The sequence below is a fragment of the Pteropus alecto genome, unplaced genomic scaffold (genome assembly GCF_000325575.1).
Source record: "Pteropus alecto unplaced genomic scaffold, ASM32557v1 scaffold52, whole genome shotgun sequence".
In the NCBI taxonomy this organism is placed as follows: Eukaryota; Metazoa; Chordata; class Mammalia; order Chiroptera; family Pteropodidae; genus Pteropus; species Pteropus alecto.
This window is the reverse complement of record NW_006433941.1, coordinates 3,734,330-3,743,247: the sequence shown is the minus strand read 5'-3', so window position 1 is coordinate 3,743,247 and position 8,918 is coordinate 3,734,330.

Sequence of the window (8,918 nt, the reverse complement as noted above, 5' to 3'; positions counted from 1 at the left end):
AGGGTTATAGCTACTCTTGGAATCTGCAGTAAGAGACTCCATTCTCAGGAGTCTGAGAGAAGAACTGATGTCATGGGGTATGAGGGAGGAAGCTGGAACCCTCCAGCTTTTGGTCCTTGCAGAGCAGTGGGACTTTAAGAAGTAAAGGAGGAAATCCCTGGGCAAGAGTTTGAGGGGACTATCATGAGAAGGGAACACAAACACCCACATTCTCAGCCTCACATAATATAAATATTGCATATTGCATTGAGTTTACTGAGAGCAAAACCTATAAGTGAAGAAGTGTCAGAGCACACAGTGATGGCTCAGGCAGCCTATGCTGCTAAGGACAAGACTGCAGTCCAAAAAAAATCAGGCCATTGCTTCCAGCACCCATGGGGATGACTAGGCAAACAAATAATAAGATAGAGTTATTCCAGGATTTGAAGGAAAGGTGGATTTAATGTGACATTAAAACATGATGAAGCCACGTTTTAATAGGTTCAGAGCAAAGTGGGGTGTGTGGCGAGGGTCAACACCAGGTCTGTACTACAGCTGGACCTAGAGTCTTGTTTCTTTGGAAACAATAAATTCAAAATAGTTGGGGGTTCTAGTTCCATATTAGAAGATAAAAATAGATATTAGGGGATCAATAACAATGTTTGCCACAGTGGCAGAGCCCAGGTTTGGAATGCATCTGTCTGAGCCCCAAACCAGTGTTCTTAATCTTAGCTATTCATCTAACTCCATCTATAGACCTAGAAAAGTTTTTATTCCTGTAATGGCTCTATGATATATATGCATCTAAAGTCACACACATGAATGTGCCTCCATATAAAAAAAAAAAACAAAAAAAACAGGGGGCTGCTTATCAGATTTTCTCTTAACACTGTAGGGATTCAGAATGAGTCACCCTAAGATGTGCGTCCGTAGTATGCAGATTATTTTGGGCTAAAGATAACTGAAACCCTGGGGACTCAAGAGAAAATTCTGTGTCCCCTCTTAACTAATTAGAAGAATTTAAATTATAGACCTTGCTTATCATAAGAGATCATCAGAGATAACCTTTTCGATCTATCTATATAGTAGGCAAACTACTACATCTGCTCTTCTTATTACCCTGCAATGACCTTCCTCCTCTCTGAAGCCCCAAGGTACCTTACCTCATTCTTAACTCAGAAGGCCACATATATCTCATTTATGTGGGGTCTCTGACTCTCTCATGTATGTGGGGTTCCCATATGTACATAGATAATTAAATTTGGTTATTTTCTCTTGTGGCTCTGTCTCATGTAGATTTAATTATTAGACCAGTTGAAAGAACCTTGAAGGATAGAGGAAAGTTTCTTCCTCTCCAATAACACATTCTTCCTACTTGTTCCACAGTTTTGTCAGCAGCTAACAATTAAGTTTAAAGGAAAATTTGGAAGAAAAATTTTTAATAGAAAAACTTCTCATTTCTTTTATTATTCATAGTCAGTGTTCAAAAGTCAAGAAGTACAAATAGATAGATTCATATTTTTAGTGGCCAGGAAGCCAGTTCCAGCTCAGATACTGAATCGCCACAGGACTCTGAGCAAAGTTCTGTGGACCAAAAAGGGGTACTGTAGTAAATCTAACCAAAAGTAACCTCACAGGGTGATCTGATCATAAATTCCTAATTGGACAAGTCAATAGTGGTTAGTCACGCCCCAGGCATACACCTTTTTTTAGCAAAATGTTTATCTTTTCCTTAAGCAAGCCCTGTCCATTGTTCTTGTGCATCTAGGTTAACATACGTTTGAAATGCCAGTAGTAATTCTCTTTTTCAGACTCCTTAAAGGCATAAACACCCTCAAGAGAGCATATAATATTAACTATGCTGTAATCCAACCCTGCCTTGCTTTCATGTGACCTTCCTTACATTCCCTCCTTAATTCCAAATGTGTAAAAGAAACTGCAAAACTATCATTCTCTGGAGCATCTGAGATCTTGCTTCCTGGAATTGTCATCACTAAAATAAACTCTTATAAAAATTCTTTACAGGTTTCTATGTTTTTTACATCAATAGTCCTTTACCCTCTCTGCATCTCATTTTTGCTTCTACAACACAAGAAGGATGAGTTGATTGACTTCTGAGGAGCCTTCTATCTCTTTAGGTCTGTGGATTTCCTGTGAAATCTCAAGTCTAAATGGGTTCCTACAACCTTCATTTCCCTTCTGATGTTTTTTTCTCTGACGGTAAGAATCCCTGCTTAGTTAATCAAATGTAGAAGATCCCACTTTTGTGGGAATAGGTTGCTTCTCCCCATTCAATACAGAACCCCAATGTTAAAACTTTCTGGTGGCCCTCCTCAATCTGTGAAAATATCATAGTATATGGAGGTGGAGGCTGTTACTCTTTTTTAAAAACCGTAGTACGGAACAGAATAGAGAACACAGAAATAAATCCATGCCTGTATGGTCAATTAGCTTACAGCAAAGGAGGCAAGAATATACAGTAGGATAAAGATGGTCTATTCAGTAAGCAGTGTTGGGAAAACTTGACAGAGACATGCAAAATAAATGAAACTAGGTCACCTTTTTATACCATATACGAGAATAAACTCAAAATGAATTAAAGACATAAATGTAAGACTCGAAACCATAAAACTCTTAGAAGAAAACATGAGCAGTAAAAACTGTGGTGAATTTTACATAACATAAAATTTATAATTTTAACCATTTTTAAGTGTACAATTCAGAGGCATTAAGTATACTCACTTTGTTATGCAACTATTACCACTATACATCTCCAGAACATTTTCATCTTCCCAAACTGAAACTCTGTACCTATTAAACTCTAACTCCCCATACCCATCCCACAAGTCCATTGGAGTCACCAGTCTATTTTCTGTCTTTATGAATTTGGCTATCCTAGGTATCAAATATAAGTGGAATGATATTTGTCCTTTTGTGTCTGGTTTACTTCACTTGAATAATGTTTTCAAGGTTCATTGATGTTGTAGCATGTCAATTTTATTTGTTTTTAAGGCTGAATAGTATTGAATTGTATGTATATACATATTTTGTTCATTCATTCATCTTGTGATGAATATTTAGGTTCTTTCTAACTTTTGGCTATTGTAAATAATGCTGCTATGAACATTGGTGTACAAGTATTGTTTAAGTCCCTATTATCAATTCTTTGGGATACATCTTTAGGAGTGGAATTGCTGGATCATATGGTAATTCTATATTTAACTTTTTGAGGAACTGTTAAACTGTTTTCCAAAATGGCTGCACCAATTTACATTCCCACCAGCAATGCACCAGTTTCCAATTTCTCACCAGCACTCTTTATTGCCTGGTTTTGTTTCTGTTGTTATAAACAGCAGCCATCCTAGTATCTATTGGAAGTGGTATCCCATTATGGTTTTGATTTGCCTTTTTCTCATGGCTAGTGATGTTGAACATTTTTTCATGTGCTAATTGGCCGTTTGTACATCTTCTTCAGAGAAATGTCTATTCAAGTTCTTTGCTGAGCCTGTAGGAGCTGATTCTGTACTTTCTCCAGACGAGCTGTATCAGTCAGTACAGACTAGGTTATGCTGCAGTAACAACCAACTCTAATATCTCAGTTGCTGAAGACTAAAAAGTTTATTCCTTACTCATCTTACATGTCCAATACAGGTCCGTGGGGTAGCTCTGCTCAGGATATTCAGAAACACAAGTTGATCATGACTTCATCACCACACATGCTTCCACTGTTACCACATTAATGGAAGGGGACACATCAAAGCATGTGTTATGTCTCAGAGCTTCTGCTCACATATTCCATTTACCAAATTAAGTCATATGGTTATGCTCAACTTTAAAGGAAACTTCAAAGGTGGAATTTAAATGAAGTAGGGAACTGTTATCCTACCGTGAGCTTAGAAAAAGAAGAAATGGTATATTTGTGAACAACTCTAATGACCACTACCTCTGTCTACATTCTCCCTCAGGCAGCTCTTTCTCCAGCCTCATCTGGGAACCTGGTCCCATGCAAAACTATGTTAATTGTTTCTAGAATCTCTGCCTCCTTCCCTGGTTGCCAATCTTTGAAATTTATTGCATAAGATTATATTCCCTTTCTTTGGTTGCCACTGTAAATTTTTTACTGTTTCCCCTATATTTTGTTCCTTTTACTGTAGTTCAGATGAGGGAGATTCTGGAGCCCTGTGTCAGCCATATTTACTTGGAACTCTTCTCTTGCAGAAATATTAAAAATACAATGCAAAGCTAAGAGCTCTGCGTAATGTCCTATCAAGCCCTAACAAGGAAACCCATCTGTAGGTAATGAACAGTTAACATGTATTAAACCTCTATTCTATATCAGGCACTGGACATACTCTTTACATTCATTATCTCATCTAATCCTCACCTCAACCTGTGAGGTCAATACCATTACTATACTCATTTTGTATCTGGATAAACTGAGGCTGAGATCCAAAGATAGATATATGGTAAATGATCCATCCTGTGTTCCAACAGGGCCTGCTCACTGCTCACTAGTGCCCACTGCTTTGGAGCAAGCAGAGGGGGCCTCAAAATTGTATTGGAGATCAAGGGAGATTTGGCTTGGCCTGACTGCTGCTCTGCTCCAGAGTCCACTTTCTCATACTCTGTGTGTCTCCACGTGGAACAACAGCTCACTGGAAAGTGGGACAAGTAGTTCAGGAATATTTTGTAAATAGGTGAATTTGGAGCCCATCTTTGAACTGTATTTGCATTTGAAATTGAATGCTAGGGTTTAGCTAATTCTCATATAAAGCAGAGGTTCATAACTGGGAACTAAACCTGGATATGGTTTTCTATGGTCCCTAGATCCTTAGAAATGTGCTGGATTGATATGTGTATTTTTCTGGGAGAGTGTCCATTGTCTCATCACATCTGAAGATGAGTCCATGACCAAAAGTGTTATTAGTTCTTGCCATAAAACATATAAATGTCTTATTCAAAACTCCAAAAAATTCTTTAAAGAAATATTTAAATATATCTTTATTTTAACTTTATTCAATTAAAGCAGCCTCCAGTTTGTGGATCTGAATTTCAGCTCACACAGTCCACTATGAGATTAGTCCTCTAGGTGGCAGCAAAACCTTCAAATAAACTTACTCCCTCTGATTTTTGAATTTTCTTATCACAAGATGGAAACCGGACCCCAATTTCTTTGAGCACTTTCAGTGGTACATCTCAGAATGAGCTAAATATGCTAAAGTGCTAATGCTTTTATTATTGCCTCAGCTTTTGACTGCTGGATTGATTGTAGTAAGGGCTCAGATAGCATAGCTTTTCCCCCCAACTACTCTAGAAGCACATTGACTATACCTTTAACATTTTTGGATTCTCAGTCCCTGGAGCAGAGTTGGTTGAACAGATGAATGAGTTGATTACCATGAGAAATACACAATGCTACGCATTGCCTAGCTTGGAAAAAGGTTTTAAATTGCCATACCTGTGGAAACGATAGTGTACCAGCCAAAGTTCTTAACTGAAAGCAATAGAAATCAACTCTGGCTGTCTTAATCAAATAAGGAATTTATTGGGACAATATGAGAATAGATTGCAGAATCATGAGGAAATGTTCAAATTTGGACTATTTCCTCACTTTGCATCATGCATTCCAGACTTCTGGTGAAGGCATCCTTTGATAGAGCCTAATTCACATTCCAGAGTCCCAGATGCCACAGGGTGAAGAGAGGGAGGATGGCACTGATGCGGCATCCCAGGAGGAGGTAGGGCCCACATCCCACCACAGCATGCACTGTGCACCAGCTGCCTTCAGCCCACCTTCAGGCTTCACCAAGGCACATCAGGGACTTTTGCCAGCCTCTGCCCTGTCACAGTATGTTTATTACTGCTCTTTTCTTCTTCTTAACTTCTTGGGATAGTTGTGAAGACTGAAGACATATTTGACTTGATTTTTAATGGGAATGCTTCTAATGTTTCATCATGAAGTGTATGTTTTCCTTAAGATTTCTGGTAGCTAGGTTATTCTTGTATTCCCAGCTTACTAAGAGTTTGTGAAAACAGAAATCAGTATTGCAGTTTATCGAATGATTTGTGGGCACAAAGTTTTCCTTCTTTAATGTGTCTCTACAGAGAATGACATTAACATATTTACTAATGTTGACCCTGTCATGCATTTATGATCATTCACTTGACAAATACTTCTTGAGAGCCTACTATGTAAAGGCAGTGTTCTCCATATGGGGATGAACAGAATGAACAGAAGAGCAATAAACAAACCAGAACAAAGTGCCTACTTGCAGGGAGCATACATTCTAGCTGGAGAGAGACATATAATTTTTTAAAAATGTAAGGTATGTCAGATTGATAACTGCTGCAGAGAAAAATAAAACTTCGAAAGGAATAGGAAGAGACTGTGTGTGTGTGTGTGTGTGTGTGTGTGTGTGTGTGTGTGTAATTTTAAACATGGTGGGAAGGAAATGACATTTTAGAAAAGACATTTTAGAAGGAAGTAAAGGAGAGAGCCATGCGACTGTTTGGAAGAGCATTCCAGGCAGAGGGAAGAGCATATACAAAGACTCTGAAGCAGAAGCAAAGTGCACTATTCAAGGAACAGAAAGGATAGTTGTATTACTGAAGTGGGGTGAGCAAGGAAAACAAAGTTGGAGGTGATAATAGGCAGTTAGATCATGGAGGCCATTGGAAAGACTCTTGCTTTTAATTTGAAAGAAATTAAAATGGAAAACCACTGCAGGGTTTTATGGAGAGCAGTGACGTGATTTGATTTATGCTGTAAAAGGATCCTGCTGACTACTCTGTGAAGACGAGTATACAGTGAAGTGGAGCAAGAACCAAATCTAAAAGAACAGAGGAGATGACTGCAATGATTCAAGTGAGAGAGGAAGATGGCTTGGACCAGGTGGTAACAGAATAGGTGATGAGAATTGACAAGGTTCAGAATTTCTCCAACAGGATTTGCAGAAAGAATGGATAAGGTGTGTAAAAGAAAATACTCAAAAATCACTTCAGGAGACGGGAAAAAATGGTATAGATGATAGAGGATTTGTTCATCGCACTTGCGACCAAATCAAAGTTGTGACAGAAACATGGAGCAAACAGCAAGGAAAGTCACCTGGGATCTAGAGGAACAGAAGCACTACAGCTAGGGACAGAAATAATTAATCAACCTGCAACAGTAGAAGGTAGATGGGAGTAAAGACACGAGGCTGCCTGGTCTTGTGTAGCTGAGTGGGACAGATGCTGCAGCAGCTGTGGACATCTCTTAAACGGGCCATGTCCACCACCAGGCTTTTATGGTGATGGACCTGCTCACTCTGAGCACCAGTACCTGGTTGGCTGCATAAGGAACATCAGGGACTTATAGGGAGACACTGAGTTGTCAGAGCGAGGGCTGGAGGTAAGGCTTTCTTCCAGGCAGAAGTGCCAGCGGTATCCATAGTTCCTCCGTTGAGCCTTCCGCTTCTCCCAGTGTGTGGAGGCAGCACCGCCATAGCTGAGACATCATCAAACTGGATAACGGAGGTCGCTCTGCCCAGAGAATTTCCTGAAATTCCACCTCCCCCTACTCAAGCCATATCCAGGTGTGTCCTCAGTGAGTCTGGTGCACATTACTGACCAGCTCCAAGACCTACACTGGTGGCAGCTGGCCTCAGTTTTTGGTGTGGTTTTCTGAGGCAACTATAAGCACAGCATCTGTGGATTGCTTACTGAATCTTAACAGGTGGCCCCAGAGGGACACAAGCCAGGGCTAAACTTGGCCTGCAGCTGAACCTCTCTCAGGACTGTGCCACTGGACACCTACTACACAAAGCCTACGATCGGGAGACTTAGGATCTTTTCTTAGTACATAGAAACAGACACAGAAAGGCAGCCAAAATGAGAAGATAAAGAAGCAGAAATCATATGAGAGAACAGAACAGAGATCCAGGAATAATGGAGTCAAGCAATCTCACAGATGCAGAGTTCAAAACACTGGTTATAAAGATGCTCAATGAACTTAGGAGAAGTGTAGATTAATTCAGTGATAACTTTAACAAAGAGATAAAAAAACATAAATATGGAAATGGAAATTGTAAAAAGGACCCAGTCAGAAATGAAGAACACATTATCACATTATGTGAGATGAAGAGTATATTAGAGAGAATAAACAGAGTGGATAAAGAAGAGGATAGAACCACTGATATAGAGGATGGGGAAGCCAAGGACAGTCATTCAGAATGGCAAGAAAAAAGAAGCCAAGAATATAATAATAATTTAAGGAACCTATGAGACACAAGACATTGAAGAGCTATTTGGAGAGATAATGATGGAAAACTTCCCTCACCTGGTGAGAGAAATAGACATACGACCCCAGGAAGTTCAGAGAGTCCCAAGAAAGAGGAACCCAAAGAGGCCACACCAAGACACATCATAATTAAAATGCCAAAGGTTAAAAACAAAGAGAAAATCATAAAAGCAGCAAGAGAAAAGCAGTTCATTACTTACAAGGGAGCACCCATAAGACTGGCAGCTGATTTCTCAAAAGAAATTATGCAGGACTTGGCACAAAATATTCAACATGATGAAAACACAGAATCTACAACCAAGAATACTTTACCCAACAAAACTATCATTTAGAGTCGAAGGACAAAGGAAGAACTTCACAGACAAAAATAAGCTGAAGGAATTCATCGACACCAAGCCAGTATTACAGGAAATGCTGGAGAGACTTCTTTAAGAAGAAAACAAATGTATCAAAAACATGAATAAAGAATGGTAATAACTACATTCCTATCAACAAGTACCTTAAATGGAAAAGAATTAAATGCTCCAACCAAAAGATAGAGTGGCTGAATGGATAAGAAAACAAGACTACTACATATGCTGCCTACAAGAGACTCACTTCAGATTAAAAGACACATATAGACTAAAAGGAAGGGGATGGAAAAAGATACTGCTTTGATGGA